Below are 16,785 nucleotides of genomic sequence, written 5' to 3' on the forward strand. Positions count from 1 at the left end.
CTTCTCTTGTGGGCCCTGACCAGGCATCGAACCCAGGATGTCCATAAACTGGGCTGAGCCAACTGGTCAGGGCATATCTCCAATAATTCTGACTGGCTGTGAATGAACAAGACAGCACAACAACCATGTTGAAAGATCCTTGAGTACCAGTCCTAGACACAGGTCCACAGTCTTATTTGCAATTTCCAAAGTCAAAAAAAAATAAACTCTTGGCGTTCTTTTCATGCCATTTGGCAGCAAAGCCTGACTATTGGTTTCCTATGGCTGCTCTAACAGATGACCACAAACTTGGTGACTGGAACAATAGAAATTTATTCTCTCCCCATTTCGCAGAGAATCAGTTTTCAGAGTCAGTTTCATGGAGCCACAACTGAGGTGTTGGCAAGGTGGCACTCCCCAGGGACCAGCACAGGCTTCGTTTCTTGCCTCTTCCAGCTCCTGGTGGCTTGACCTTGACCTTGACTGTGACTGTGACTGTGACTGTGGCTGTGACTGCACCACTCCAGTCTCTGTTTCCATGGTCACATTGCCTTCTCCTCTTCCATGTGCTTTTCGAATCTCCCTGTGTCTTCCTCTTATAAGGACACATCTGATGGCATTTAAGGCTCACTCAGGTAATCCAGGATAATCACACTTTACCCATCAAATCTGCAAAAATATCAAAATCTTTAATTCCATCATGCCTGCAAAGTTCCTTTTTCCTTATAAGGTAACCTTTACAGGTTCTAAGGATTAGGACTTGATATCTTTAGATGGCCGTTGTGTTCAACCTCTTATACTGAATCAAATGAAAACAAAGCTATTTATGATCTTTGTTTATCCCTTTTAATATGAATGTTGCTAAAGAAGTATTTATGTGTGAGATTATAAAGCGCTGGCCTTAGACCTCCATAGGGGTGTTAAGTAATATTCAAGATGGGAACTACATTTTCTATCTAAAATCATAAAAAACTCTCTTCATTCTGAATGACATTTGGCCACAAAGGTTTCAGAAAAAGTTTGTGGACCTGTTTCACAGTGTTGTACACTGTCTGAGGCATGACATAAAATAAAGTAAGTGGTTCTTTGGCTCAGCGGAACAGCGTCGAACCGGCGTGTGAAAGTTCTGGGTTTGATTCCTGGTCAGGGCATATAGGAGAGGCAACCAACTGTTTCTCCTCCACCTCCTCTCTCTCTTTCTCTCTCCCCTCTCCTCCTGCTGCCATGGCTGAATTGATTCAGGCCCTGAGGATGGCTCTGTGAAGCCCCAGGCACTTAACATAGCTTGATTGTCAGCGGCCCCAGATGGGAGTTGCTGGGTCAACCCCGGTTGGGGTGAATGTGAGAGAGTTTGTCTCTCTATCTCCCCTCCTCTTACTAAAATAAAAATAAAATAAAATAAAATAGTAAGTGGTTCTGAAATGCCCTGGCTCAGGAACACTAGTCCATGCCATCTGCCTAGCATATCATAACCATATAACCATTTCACATACACTGTCTCAGTTAACCTACAATCAATCTTATAAGGTAAGCAATGCAGGTATCATTATCCCTGTTTTAAAGATAAGGACACAAAGGGCTGAATGTCTTACCAAGGGTCGCAGAATTTGTCAGTAGCAAGGACCTGAATCAGAATCCATGGTTCTAATTCTCAATCCAATATTTTCAATTCATCACAACTACCTCCTCAGACAGAGAGTCTGAAGTGAATTATTCTTCAGAGTATGCATTTGGAATATTTATGTTGGTGAAGGTTAGAAACAGCAATTTGAATTCTGTCAAATGATAAAACAGACCCTGAGCCGAGATTAAACAAAGGAGGCAGGAAAGATACAAGAAAATATTGTCTAGGCCCCGAAGGCAGCTCTGAAGGCTATACTGCTTATTGGCATGCCTTTTTATTTCTGTGTATTATTTAACTTTCTATTTCTGCATTGGTAAGTTTTGGAATTCAAGAAGAAAATTCTGCATTCACATAGAAATTTACATCACGTTACAGCAAGCTGACATTTTTTTAAAGTGAGGATAATCATGCTTCCTGTGCAGAATTACTATGAGAATTAAATGGAAGTCTGTAAAGTGTCTAGCATGGAGCCTTAATAAACATGAATTCCTTTCCCTCCTTCTTTTCCCTCTCTCTCCCTGTTAATCTCAGTTCTAGGAACTAGCCCCAGAAACTGCATTTTCAGAGACTGCCCTCCTCAACATTCCCAACTCCCAGTCTGCTGAGCCTGTGTGGAAACTTCCAGCCTGCTTCCCCAGTAGGATCAAGTCCTGACAGTACCACCGAGCACACCATTGCATTGGAAGCTGCACAAATCCCTGCCAGCCTGGGGCAGGAGCCAACGTGTCATCTTCTCAATTCACCCCCCTCAGCCTCGGACTCTCATCCTCATACCCCCATGGTGTTCCACTTCTTCTGTAAATGATAGAAACGAAAAGTTAGAGTGACTAGCATGCCCCGGAAGCTTGTGTCTCAAATAAGAGAATTTTATTTTATTTATATGTTATTTACTTTTTTTCTTTTCTTCAAGCCCTGTATTAACAATGTGTAAAATCTAATCAACCTTGGCATCAAATTTCCATGACCTCTAATCTGTACTTCTACTCCAACTAAATCACTCCTCCCACTGGCCTAATCCAGGGCCTTGGCATCAAGCTGTAACTGCTTCCCCTCTGAAATCGTGAGCACGCACATCCAAGACTCTCCCTATCATCCAGACCTCTCATACCTGCACTCCAGTTCCATATGCTTTCTCATGATCTCAACTTGTCAGCACTGGCCAATCCCTTGCTGGCATTCACATCTTTCCTGATCCAACCTCCAAGACTACAGTTTACAGAAGATCACCTACTCTATTGCTGCACCCCTCAGTCCCAGGCACACTTGTTTCTTCTACTTCCTTTGCACCTTACAGAGCACTGAAACTCTGACCCCAGGTCATTTCCACAGACTATCTTCTCTGCCCACTAATTGAGCTGATGAATTCTTCTAGGGGGAAAAAAAGCACACAACCTTGCATTTTTGCCAATTTGCATTTATGATTAACAAATTCAGCTTTTCCCTTATGCCACTGGACAATTCTTTTACCTGCATGGTAAAAGAATTCTCTCTAGAACATTCTCAATACTCCTTAAATCCCAAACCCACATTATTCTCCATTCCCTTTCATGAGGCTCGATCTCCTCATTGAAGAAGAAAAGAACTGAAGCAATCATGTTCTGCCTCAACATTCCAATTACAAACTTGTTTCTATCTCCAGCTTTGGGAAAGAAGTCATCTCACTACTGGTTCAAGGTCAATCCCTCCACCTGTGCTCTTGACCCCAGTCCTTGCTTGCACCGTCACTTATCCCTTCTCTCTTAGACTTCCCATCTTTCCTTCTGTAATAGCTCCTTCTTTCAGCCCGTAAACATTCTCTGGTGCTTTCCATTAAGCATGTCTGTACAAATATTCGACCCTGAATCCGATTCTAGTTACTGCCTTTTATCTTGCTTTCCCTTCTCAGCTCACTTTCTTGAAAAAGTCATTTCCCTCCTTCCTTTCCCTCTCTCTCCCTTTTAGCCCTTCACTCTCTACCTCCACCTCCTCACTTCTCATCACCTTTCAACTCTCTTGAATTTCAATCTGTTCTATCTAGTGCCACCAATGACCTTCATATATCCAGTCTCAGTGGACACATCCCAGCCCTTAGCTTACTAGAGTTCAATGGGGCATTTGAAGCAGTTGATCACTCTGCCTTTGAGAAACTTTCTACTCTCTTGACTTCTGTGGAAATATGAATTTGGGAGCTATGAACATTTAGGTGGTCAGACATGACCAGTGGTGGGGAGGATGAGCTCATGCCATGGTGTCTAGAAGAGACAAACACTCAGGCCAGAGGAACCTTGCACTTTAGAGAACTTTCTCTGGCCCTCATTCAATGATACCCCTTTTCATGGGGTGAGGAGTCTGCAAGGCCTATGGAATGAATCAACTTGAATTTGTAATCTGGACCAAGATCCCCACATATCCTAACCAAATAGACTTCCAGGGCTTGTACCATCCTCTGCCCAAATCCTTAAGGTGGACTGCATCACCTGAGGGGTCACAGGAGGCCAGCTATTCACAGCATTGTAAGCAGAGCTTCGGTATGCAGGTTGAGGGCGACCTCACACTTGCATGTAAGGTCCTTCATAATCTGCAGGCATTAGAAGATCCACAGTCAGCCATGGCCTGTGACTTTCTCTCCATGCTGCCACTTGCCGACATAGAACTCTAAGGAGTAGGAGAATTTGGGGGTTATAATGAAGCTATATTTTTTACATTATGAGAGTAAAACATATATTATTGAACAGTTTATTAGTTTGATTTATAACTTGAAGGTATTTAGATATATAATATATGGTCTCCATTTGTACTCTTGTCCCAGACCACAAACATTAGGAGTAGGCCCATGTGAGAGCTGAGCGTTCATATTTACCAAAGGCAGTGACTAGCTTTCACCTTTCACCTTTCACCTTTCACCTTAGTGCTTCTTGCAGGGCACCCAGAGCATCTGACAGAAGAACTGCATGAGAGTGAACAGGAGGACTTCCTGGAGTGAATAGTGATGTCTGGCCTGGGCACATCTATCACCTTCTGTGTCCTAGTCACATCTCTTGATTTCATGTAGTATGAAATCTACTTCAAAATCAGTTAGAATACTTTCCCTCTCGAGAGAGGGGCAGGAGAGCATGCAGACTTGAGTGCTCTGACTCCAGGTCAAGACATTTGTTCTTGCACTATTGCAGGCAGGCCGTCTTTACCTTTGGAAGGCCGGAGGAAGAAAGCCCTTCCCAGCCTCCCCACGGCACTGCTGGGCATGTGCTGAGAGAGAGGATGTAACAGAATGGAATGATTAATTCAAAAAGATGTCATCTAAGAAAAATTACAGGATTTTCTGACAAAGCCAATAGTGTTCTGAACTACCTAGAAATTATTCTGGCTTAATGTTATGAAAGGGATATGAACAATCAGTTTGGAGATCCAAGAAAATATTCTAATAACAAGATTGGAGTGTGAGGGCTCTAAATAGGGATAAATTAGCTAGGTCTTCTAAGTAGACCATGTTAAGGGGACCTACATAAGCTAATGTTACTATTATAACAGGTCATAGGGCATACATGTCAGACCTCAGCTGAACAGAAATCATGACTGATAGGGCCTGAGATCGGCCTCTGCGGCTGACTAGCTGAATTAGCCTCAAATAGGACAAAGCCCTTAATGACCCTAAACTTCAGCTTCCTCATTTGTAATGCTAGGAAAAGAAAATCTAGCTTATCCTGTTGCTATGAGGATTAAAGATAATGTGAGGCAGAGATTACACATGCAGAAAGCATACATTTGTGTTGTTATCTATGTAGACTGTATCATTCATTTAGTCATAGACTAACCTTCACCAAGTAAGTGTGTGGCCCACTTCCCCACCAAGGGGAAAAGAAACAAAGACAGATACTACCAAGGTGGAGACAGTACCCACCCAGCTAGACTACACTCCTTTTTTTGCCCATCCAGCTTGGAAATCAGGTTAGTTCTCACAATGTTTCCCGGCTTCTTTCTGGGGAGGCGACAGATCCCCTGCAGGCAGTCACAGCAGCTGGTGCTTTGTGTGGTGTCAGAGGCAGTTCAGGCAATGGTTAGAATCACACTCTGCAGCCTGAAGGCGTGGGTTTAATAATTTTCAGCTAAGCTGCTTATACTAGCTGAGTCAGTTACTTAACTTCTCTGTGCCTCAGCCTTTTTCATCTGTAAAATGGAAATAATAAAAATGCCTCTTCATAGTATTGGGAGGTCTAAATGAATTAACATATATTGATGCAGCTAAGACAGGGCCTGGCACAGGCTCAGTGTTATATAAATATTAACTACCATTATTTAAGTGTCCACTAGTCATTGGCATCTAAGAGACTCTTATTCCCATTGCAGACATGAGCCTTGTCCCTCTGCAACTGCTCCTGCACAGGGAGTTGCATGGAAGAACTAGCACATGGAGAACCTCAAACTATTGGCACTAACCAGGTAAGCAAATTATAGGTACCTAGAAACATTCCAGTACCCACCCTGGCACCACTTAACACAAGGTCTAGCTTCCCATAACAATCTGTTTCGCCCTGAGTGAGCCCAGTCATTCCCCTTCAGTCTCAAGGTTGAGAAAAACAACCACAAGCCCAGATGAAAATATTCTTTCCAAGTCCTTTAAGTCAACGATTCTTTTTTTTTTTTTAGTGCTTCATTTATTCTTTTTTTTCTTTTTTTTTTTTTTGTGGCAGAGACAGAGAGAGTCAAAGAGAGGGACAGACAGACAGGAAGAGAGGGAGATGAGAAACATCAATTCTTCATTGCGGTTCCTTAGTTGTTCATTGATTGATTTCTCATATGCACCTTGGGGGGGAGGGCATGGCTACAGCAGACCGAGTGACCCCTTGCTCGAGCTAGTGACCTTGGGCTCAAGCTGGTGAGCTTTGCTCAAACCAGATGAGCCTGCGCTCAAGCTGGCGACCTCAGGGTCTCAAGCCTGTGTCCTCCACATCCCAGTCCGACGCTCTATCTACTGCACCACTGTCTGGTCAGGCACCGACGATTATTTTTCTAGAAAACCAACCTAAGATAAATTGCCATTCAAAGAGAAATTCAGATATATGTACAAACATTTTTTAACAGAAAATTAAACAGAAGTGTCAACTGAAGCACAGAGATATAATAGTTGCTACATTTTAAAGGAGGTGGAAGTTCAAATGCAAAACTTTATAAAGATTTAGCTGAAAATTGGTTATGTAACTTTTCAATTCCTGACTCACTTTGGCAATATAAAAAAAATGAGAGAAAGAGTGGGGAGAAGGAGGGTTTTCAGACAGTGGCTCAAGAGGAAACTGTGGGCCCTGGCCGGTTGGCTTAGCGGTAGATCGTCGGCCTGGCGTGCAGGAGACCCAGGTTCGATTCCCAGCCAGGGCACACAGGAGAAGCGCCCATCTGCTTCTCCACCCCTCCCCCTCTCCGTCCTCTCTGTCTCTCTCTTCCCCTCCCACAGCCAAGGCTCCATTGGAGCAAAGATGGCCCGGGCACTGAGGATGGCTCTGTGGCCTCTGCCTCAGGTGCTAGAATGTCTCTGGATGCAACAGAGCGACGCCCCAGATGGGCAGAGCATCGACTCCTGGTGGGCATGCCGGGTGGATCCCGGTCGGGTGGATCCCGGTTGGGCACATGCGGGAGTCTGTCTGATTGCCTACCTGTTTCCAGCTTCGGAAAAATGAAAAAAAAAAAAAGAGGAAACTGTGGTGGGTCCCTCTTCCCCACCGAAGGAGGAATTGGTGCTTCCCCTTCACTTCAAGTCCCAGGACGGAAATTCAAAGGGACCATTTACAAATGCTTGTGATGTGCTCCCTGGAGTTCTGGGCACACGGCACTGGCCCCTAACTCACATTTGAGAAGGCTGCAGTGACTGGCAGCAGGACAGAGGGTTTAGTCTGGGAGGTGATGCAATAGATTAAACGTGTGCATCTCAGGGGCCAGACGCAGCGCTCCCGAGGCACGTGAGAACAGAGGCCATGCATGACCTCCATGTGCAGTGATAGACGGCACGGCACAAAAAGAGTGTGTGGAATGGACTGCGGACAACGAAGGGTCCCAGGGAGAGCTGCTCTCCACTGCCCACAGGCATCGAAACCTCAGAAGTCATGAGGCTAGGCCAGAGCTTGATTTGGACCTGCCACTTAGGCCTAAGGAACCCTTGGAGAATTAAGCCCAACTTCCAAATTATAATAAGCCCTGTGGAGATGCCCAAGTGCCCAGAAGAGCCAGAGAGGGCCTGAGCTGGCCGCCAGCCACGTGAGTGCACTCGGGAGCAGATCAGCCCCCGTGAGCCTTGAGAAGGAGCCTGGACAGCACCTTGACTGCAGCCTTGTGAGGTCCCTGAATCAGAGACATTCAGCTCAGCCTGGGTTTCTGACCACAGAAACTGTGACATAACACTGAGTGTTTGTTTTAAGCCATTAACCCTAAGAAAATAAAATAAAAAAAATCTCCTTTGGGGGGAGTGGTTGTTTCTGCTTGTTGATTAATCCTTCTCTTCCTTTCACGCTGTACCTCTCTAAGCTGTGAGCTGCCAGCCCATCCATCTTATGAGATCACCAGGTGAGAAAGAACTTTCCCATCCCATTCCCCTGATCTCTCATCCCCCGCCCCGTGGTCAGAAACAGTAGCTATTGAGAAGGGGAGAAGGTAAAAACAAAAACACTGACCATAACCTGCCACTGGCCTACCTGGGGATGAGAGGCATCTTATGTTTAAATGAAGATTAGAATGTAGCTTCTTATTTCAAACTGGATATTTTAATTTATGAATGGAGACCATGAGACCTAAAGCAATTGTAAGACATTGTAACCAGGAAAGTCATAGGGCTACCCAAGTTTTTTCATTCAGGGTCAAAGAAGTAGTTCTTTTCCCTGAATAAATTTCACTCCATTGCAAGAGTAGTGGGCATGGGTCTTACCCAAAAGCGGCTGGGATTGGAAAACTAAGTCAATCAGGATCACCTTACCACCTCACTCTCCCTGTTTTATGCTTCTTTTCTTCCGTCTTCACAGCTCTACCCCAGTCAGACCTGGGGACATCCAGTGGCACTGCCTAACCATTGGCAGTCCAGACGTAAAGGATGCTCACGGTCAGGCAGCCTGGCATGGGCCACTTCTCTGCGGGAGCTCACCCTTGTTTGATGTTTGCAGATTATGTTCTGAAAGCCATTAATTCCAAGACATGTGATTCATATTAGCACATTCAATATTTTTAATGCCCTGCAGAAATTTATTCCATCAAATTTGTACAACCCAGAATTTTTCACACTTTTTTTTTTTTTTTTTTTGGACCAAACACAATGGTCCCATTAAAAAAAAAAATCAAACAAAAATATTAGCAGTTTAAGCAACTAGTGTTCTAGGGAATCCTATCTGGGAAGTGCCACCCTGATTTCAGTTGGAAGGTTATTGCTAAGAAAGTTGGCAGCTCTGGCAGGAGCCTCCGTCCTTTTCAGCAAGTCTTCCTGACATAAATCATACTGCTTTGCCCTTTAATAGAAACAAGAGAACCCCACCCCACCCATTTTAGATACAGCTAAAATGAAGCTTAAAGTGGTCCTTGATTGATGGGTGCGTCCAAGTCGGAGGACTTTTTGAAGCAAAGTTATAGCTTGGAGAGTTTTTCTGTACTTCATTACTTTACACCTCAATGCTTTAGCCTTTTGAGAATTATTTCCCCATGATGTCTCTGGTAGATGTTATCATTTTCTTGTTGAAGTCCAAAATTGGATTGCTTTAAGTGAACCTTGTGACATATGTGCCTACAGCTACAGGCAAAAAGAGCACATGGGGTCAGAGGAAGGAAAATGAGTGTTTATTTAACCCTATCAATTCAGGCACAAGGATCTCCGTTCTTTGAAGTAATGACTCCCTGGCTCTTGTCCTATTAGCAAGCCCCCACGGAGTCATCTCTGAGGCCAGAATACCTGCAGCAGCATGAGAAGCCTTCAGAGTCTCTAACACAGCAGCACATCTGAAGTGTGTCTAGAGGGCCTGATAGACCCTTTCCTCTTTGACAAACAGACAATGTACCACAGGGATTGCACCCAGTGACCTAGGTCCTCTGCAAGAATTGACATATGGCTCAGGATTTCATCACATCCACCGATAACCTTCACCCTTCTGAATACACAACATCATGCCTCCTGATCATGAAATGACCACATTTAGAAGTGGTCGTTTTTAAGTGAACACACTTAAAAGCCTTGTATTCTCTGACACAGAAGAAGTTTTTGCTGGGGTCATTTTAGATTTGTTTGTTTGGGGGGAGGTGTAATTTCACTATATAGTGATTAAAACTTTCTTCTTATACATGTGTGATGTGTATTTCATCCAATTTTGCATTTCTCACATATTAATCTCTTAAAACATTGTCTTTATCTCCATGTTCCCACTTTCAAAAATGAGGAGGGAAAGCCCCGAATGCTGAGAATTAGCAGATAAACACTTTCATCCAGAGGGAATTGGAGGCACTTTTAAGACCAGCTGGAAACCATTTCATAAGTGCGTGGGAAGTGTTTCCTTCTATAATCTATATTTCATTTTAGAGCCATGTAACTGATAGTGGCAAGAAGTTTGTGGTTAAAACACAGTAAATGGGCAATAGAGTACTGTGACCAGAAATGGGGAAAAAAGATATTAGGAAAAAAACACAAAAGGCATGAATAATATATTGAGGAGGTCACTCAATGTGAACAACTAAGTCACTCAGAGTTATTAAAATCATTTGTTACTTATGGACCTGTTTTTACAAACCATTGTCCTTCCTTCCTCCCAAATGTGTTCTGAATGAATGACAGACATGCTGTCCCTTTTGTGCTACTCTGCTTAATTCAGAGGTTTGGTAATTTTCCTAATGGAAAAAAAAAATCAAATTCATAAAGAGTGTTCACTGACTACCTGGCAGAGGGCCTAAGACCATATTCAGGATGAGATACAACACATTCATTTGATTGCTTTCTCTTTCAACACACATTGGAGCCCTCCAAAGTTAGTTTAGCCTCCATTCCAAACTCTGTTGGCACAGCTCTTTCCCAGGTCCTCTGATGGAGTGAAAGAATCCGCAGTTGGGAGTCTCCTCCAAGGAAACAGATGATGTGATTGAAAAGATCCAAGTGGAAACAACCTAATACGAATGTAGGGTGAGAATTTACCTTGATGTGAAAGTAGCCTCTAGAACACTACCAGGCAAACTATCCCTGAGGCCACAGCACAGACAGGCTCAAAAAAGTCTTGAAATTCAACATGTTCAAATTGTATGGTTTAATAAACTAATTTAAAATACATTACAGACACAAAGGAAATGAGATGGGGTAAGTGAACACACTTAAAAAAAAGGTGCAAGTGGGTGGAAAGATGACCCACAGAGCCTCTCCCCCCACCTCTGTCCCCCGTATCAGCCTTCCTTCCCACTGATTATGTGATTAGAAAGACCACAAATGAGGTTGCAACAAGAGGGCTCCCAGACAGAAGGTACCCTGGGCTAATGTCACACCTTGATAAGAGACACAGGGGCAAGTTCACCTAACCACAGCTGTAGCTTCCCAATTAGCATGCTAAGTAGCTCTGGTTTTATGTTTAGTTCTTGGACACAGTGGGATCAGAATGGGTGTTACCAATGGGTGGCCAGTTTAAGGATTACATAGCTGTCAGCCCAGAGGTAGCATGATCATGACTTGATCTCCCCATCTCTTTCTATCTATAAGTAACATTCTTATTCTTTGCCCACCATGTAGTTCATTTATTCTATCTTTCTTTAACATATTTTATAAATTGCTAGCTAATTATTTATATATAACACATCTTATGAATCTGCCTGTCTCATAAGCTATTTCCTTACTCATCTATACCTAACATTCTAGAAGTTTCACCAGTACCTCATAAAATGAGAACTTGCTTTCTGTGTACACTCACCATTTCTTGTGAGCTTTATCCTTGCCATTCATTTGTTTTCTTGCCTGCTACAGCAGAATTGAAAATACAGAATTGAACCTAGAGTGTACAAGCAGTGCTGCAGCAAATATATATTACATCTGGACCTTCTCTGGACCTGTCAACAGAAACTACAGAGGACATCACAAGAGCAGTGGAACACTCAGCATGGTATTCAAGTTTTCGTTTATATTTTTACGAACTTTGACTCCTTCCAAGAGAGCCTGAATAAGTAAGTATATTTTAAGTATTAGTCTTGGGGACTTGACCTGAAACAGAGAATAATAATTATCCTATGAAATCTTTGGGACCAAAAACTATTTCGACTTCAATTTGGGATCATTTAGTTGAGCATGTTCAAAATCCAACCTTTGCCTTATTAATTCTCCTTGGAAAAGTCACTTAGTATAAATCACCCATAAAGATAATAAATAAATAAATAAATAAATAAATAAATAAATAAATAAATAAAAATTAAAACTGCCTGGGACAATCACCCCATTGAGATAAGGTACAAAATTAACAGTGTAGAATCTGGCTAAGTAGATCTGGTAATCACAGACTTGGCAGTCTTTATACTGGGATTGCTGCTTGTATGAGATGGAGACTCAGTCAAGACATTAGCTACCACCTAATCTTCTAGATATGGCCATCTATGCAAGAAGTGCACAAAATCCTCAGAAATAAATAAAGATAAAGAGGACCTCTGACCTATTTCATAAGGGTCCCCCCAAAGTTTAGCTCTCTCTAAAGTATGGCACAGAGGGGAGTTTATGTTCAATCTCTGGAGAAATATCCTAGAGTCAAATCCCAACTCTTTAACACTTACTCTTTGGATGATCCTAAGCAAGTAATTTAACCTCTCTGATCTTCAGTTTCTTTATTCATAAATTGATAATTATATCAATTATAATAACCACCTATAACAGTTATGGTGAGGATTGAATGAAATAATTTACATAACTGATTTAAATAAATAATTTACACTATATCTTCATACATGCCATTTCAATGATTGTTGCATTCAATGTTATTATAATTGTTGTTACTGCTATTAGAATTAGCAAGGCCAACTTTAGAGTAAGGATTATATTGTTTTAAAAGTGTTCCCAAAATGCATCCCTACCTATGAGATAATGCCCCAAATGCCTCAATGAAATAAAGCCTTTTATTTTAGAATTGGTAAAGAATCTTGAAATGAGGAAATCTCCTTAGAACTGTAGCATGTCAATTTAAATTCATATGAAGACTTAAATGTCAGTGGTTAATTCCTTTTCTGGTGGAGGTTTCAGAGAGGGTGAATGAGGAACAGAAGGTACCTATAAAAGGAGAAGAAGGTCAGAAAGGGTAGATGAAAATCTTTTCACCTGGGCTTTGAAATCAAACTGTAGAGGATTTAATTCCAGATTCTTCACACCACTGTTTGTGTGACCCTTTGGAACCTCAATGAGATCCTCATTCATAAAATGGGGATAATTTGTAGTATCTACCTCCTAAGGCTCTTGTAAGGGTTCACTCAGAGACAGCCTGTGAAGCACACTCACTGACATATAGCAGGCTCTCATTAAGAGTTGAATTCCCTTCCTAAGCATTTACAGAGCTGCCTGGAACCCACTCGTTTTCTCACACTCGATTCTCCCTCCTGGTTAGTGCTGGCTTTCCTACAGGTCATGAACAGAAAGATCCAGAGGTTTTTAAGATTGAGTTTTTGTATGAAAGAAATAGCAAATAAAAGCTGATGATACAATTTAGCTGAGAAAATCTAGACACTATCCTCCTAATACCAGCATGAGGGAATGGCTAAAATCTCTCTACCTCTATAAGAAATTCCAGGCTGCAATCTTCTTCAGTTCATCCAACCCTAGGTGACCCTCCCAAGCCTTGAATTTCCCCAGACTATGGAATTCACCTAATGTCAGTCTGGTTAGCAAATGGAGCTGGGAGCTCAGCTCTGCTCTACTTACAGTCTGGAGTCCTCCCTGAGCCTTTGGGTCTTCCTCAAAACCTGGGCTAAACTAAGGCGTTGGCATTTCAACAGGCCCCCTCGAGATCCTTGGAGCCATTCCTGAGCCCCCAGGGCCAGGCCAGGGAAAGGGAGGGCAGGCGGGACATCTCAGGGCTCTGGCACAGCTAAGGTTTCTGCTGCTACCACTATCTCATCATTGGATGTGTTCCTGCTCAGGTCCCCCAGGAGAGAGGAAATGGAGTTTTTTAATTGAAGCTTTTCTAGTAGCTCAACTTTAAAAAGAGATGATGAGCTATACACTTTAAGAATTCCAAGACTGGGGATAGGGAGTAGAGAGAAGGCAAGTTCTCTTTACAGAATGAAAAGAAGTAACACTTTATATTGTGCTCATTGACCCTGGCAGTGTTCCAAGGACTTACTGCATTTAATCCTAACAATAACCCTATGAACTCATTGGAAGTTCCCCCCCCCCCATTATACAGTTGGGGAAACAGAGAACTGAAAGATCGAGTAACTTGCTGAAGGGTGCACAGCCAGTAAGTTGTGAAGGCAGGATCCCCAGACAGATATGCTGGCACTGGAGTCCATGTGCTTAATTAATGTGCTAAACCATAATGACAGCAAACGTTAATCGAGCCCTCCTTTTCAGGCACTGCACTAAGTGCCAGTTTCACATGGGTTACCTCATTGAATCCTCATCATAATCCCATATGATATCACTTTAATCTCCATGTCACAGATGAGTTAATGGAGTTTGGAGACATTGAGTGGTTTGTGTAAGGTGCCAGGGGTCTGCTTTGTCCAGCCCTACAGAAAGGAAAGCTACTAGTCTGGAAGAAACCCCTTTGCCATTCTATACCACAGAGCAACAGTTTGGGGTCGATGCTAATGAATAAACATTGGACAGTTTTTGCAACATCTACTTCCTACTATCTTCATTTTTGTGGTTTATGAACAGCAGGGCATAGTTAAACAAAAAGGGTCTACTTGAAGATGCAGAGGTTTCATGCTATGCTGTATAGTTTAGTAAAAACCCATCCTGCTCATCCTGCATCATGTCACAGTTTTATTTGTGTTACTTCTACCCAGATGCAAAAGACATTAGCTAATGAGATCTGTGCTTGTGTCAGAGAGGGAGGAACTTCATTATTCTTCTTCGGAATGACAGCAGCTTTTTTTGCTTCCTCTGATCATCTGAAACCCATCCCAACTAAGGAATCTTGCCTGTAGTAAATAAATCTAGTGTTCTTGCTACCTAAAAAAATAGACTGAATTTTAGATTTCCATACCTTTAATAAGATTTTTTCTTTCTTTCTTTTTGCAACCGGTGTTGGCTGCAGCCTATCCTCAGGCACACCCTGGCTCTGCCAGTGGCTTCCTCAAGAGTGGTGAGTTGATGGTATTTTGGGTTTGGGGTTTGAGGTAGGGGAAGTTTTGGAGAAGAAACAATAAAGCCATCTGTGACTTCTTCTTAAGTCACACACACAACTCATTTTGACTTTGAACAGAGCAAAATGAATTGTAAGGAGGTCAGCCAGGCCTGGCTCTGCCATGGGAGTCTGACATCAGTCCCCCAGGAAAATTTGGTTTGCAGAAGACGCAACTGTGCCTGAGGATGACAAGGGGCAATTTCATTTTACAAAATGAATAGAGATGTTTGTGATGGGAAGGATTTTCTTAGGATTTTTCCCACAGGATCCAGTAAAATATATCAGGTCATCTGCAGATCTCTGTTGCTTCCTTTTTGTAACCCCAAATATACACTGAGTCTTGGCCTCATCACTCAGACCCTACCACCAACCACCACATCCTCACTTCTACCTTCCCTCACTCCATCCTTCCACCCCCACCAGCCCAGCCTCAGCAACCAGCAGGACCCAGAGAAGGCTAACAGAGCTCCGACAAACTCAGCATCTTCACTTGTGGAGAGCCTCGCTCACGCGTTCATAGCCATTAGGCAGCCCTAGAGACTAGGAGCTGGTCCCTAATTAACACTTAAATTATTGCCATGTTTACGGATTTTCTCTAGTATCAATGTTGCTATTGTATAGCATCAGCATAACACAAGTATTGTATAAAAAACCAGAAGTGGCCCCTGCATTTGCCATCTACTTGCTTCCTCTTTCTTCCCCTTCTCCCTTCTTTGTAGACCATATTTTCTGCACTTCACTTCCTCGGATATGGCCTCTGTTCAAGTAAAAGAGCATGTAGCTAAGGCGAAGCCTTATGGGGAATCCATCAAAATATCTCACAGACCCCCTGCCCTCCAGGGGATACAAATGTACTGGGAAGACATGGCAAACGCAAGGGTATTACTTAGGGGACCATCAGAGCCACTAGTCTGTTTGAGGTCTTGTGAGAATCTAAAAAGCACCTCCGTCCTCTGGATGGGCTGTTGACATGGAGAAAGGATCATGGGCTGGAGTTCAGCCCCCAGGCCACCTGTGGTCCAGATGCTCTTGCTCAGACCGTGAATGCATGTGGGACATGTGGGATAACCCTGGAACAATAATAAAACCTTTCAGTCCAGTGTAATCCACTGCAAACAGGTATGATACGGAAACTATCTGACACAGCCAGTCAGAAAAGGGAGAAATAAACGTTGGTTAGTTTTACTGGGAAGGCTGTGTATAGAAGCTGGGTCTTGGGCCAGTGGAGTAAGCTCGGCGAAGGTCACTGTTCTGGGTAGAGAAGGTCACCATCTGGATGGAGAAGGGCATTCCAAAAGAAGAAAATCAGACAGGCAGAGACATGGAGGTGAGGGGACGTCAGTACCGTCCTTCTTCGAGGCCTTCCTCCCTTTTGCTCTTACATGCCTGCATTTAAAATCATTCCTCAGATTCCTCAATTCTATTAATCCATCTTTTCCCACAGATCCCCTTCGTAAAGGGTGGGCAGACACTGTGCTTGCAGGAGGAAGCCTGTTATGATTCTGTCAGTGCTAAACCTCCTCAGTGGTAAATAAATCACTCCGGTCTCCATAGTTACTAACCTCGATCATGTCATAAGCTTTAGACACACAGTAAAAATAACGATACTTGAGGCTGCAGAAATATATATAATACTTTGCGAGGCTCTGAGGTGACTTGGCGCTATCCTTCAGCCCAGGCAATTCAGTTTCCAAAGCCCGATTTTTCATGATTATCCTTATTCTTTCCTCCCCACGTGTAACTGGTGTTAAGGGAAATGGCTGAAGTGTAAGAGACATCAACACCAATGTAGACATCAGCAGATACACAGAAATAAAACTGACATAAATATATCAATGACTCATTTATTTATCTGCCACCAGCCTAAACAATATTTTTTCAAATGGA

The 16,785-nt window shown here is 42.9% G+C and overlaps 1 long non-coding RNA gene across 1 annotated transcript in view; it reads right to left on the reverse strand.

The window, feature by feature from the left end:
- Positions 1–330: 330 nt before the first annotated feature.
- The window catches only part of LOC136306407 (uncharacterized), a 30,951-nt gene continuing 14,496 nt past the window's right edge, over positions 331–16,785 (reverse strand). Inside the window, exons 2-4 of the long non-coding RNA XR_010725649.1 lie at positions 4,060–4,237; positions 1,572–1,754; positions 331–648 (exon numbers count right to left, since the gene is read on the reverse strand). This is a non-coding gene — a long non-coding RNA (uncharacterized lncRNA). The remainder of the gene's footprint in view (positions 649–1,571; positions 1,755–4,059; positions 4,238–16,785) is intronic.

This window comes from Saccopteryx bilineata, chromosome 5, assembly GCF_036850765.1.
Source record: "Saccopteryx bilineata isolate mSacBil1 chromosome 5, mSacBil1_pri_phased_curated, whole genome shotgun sequence".
Taxonomy (NCBI): Eukaryota; Metazoa; Chordata; class Mammalia; order Chiroptera; family Emballonuridae; genus Saccopteryx; species Saccopteryx bilineata.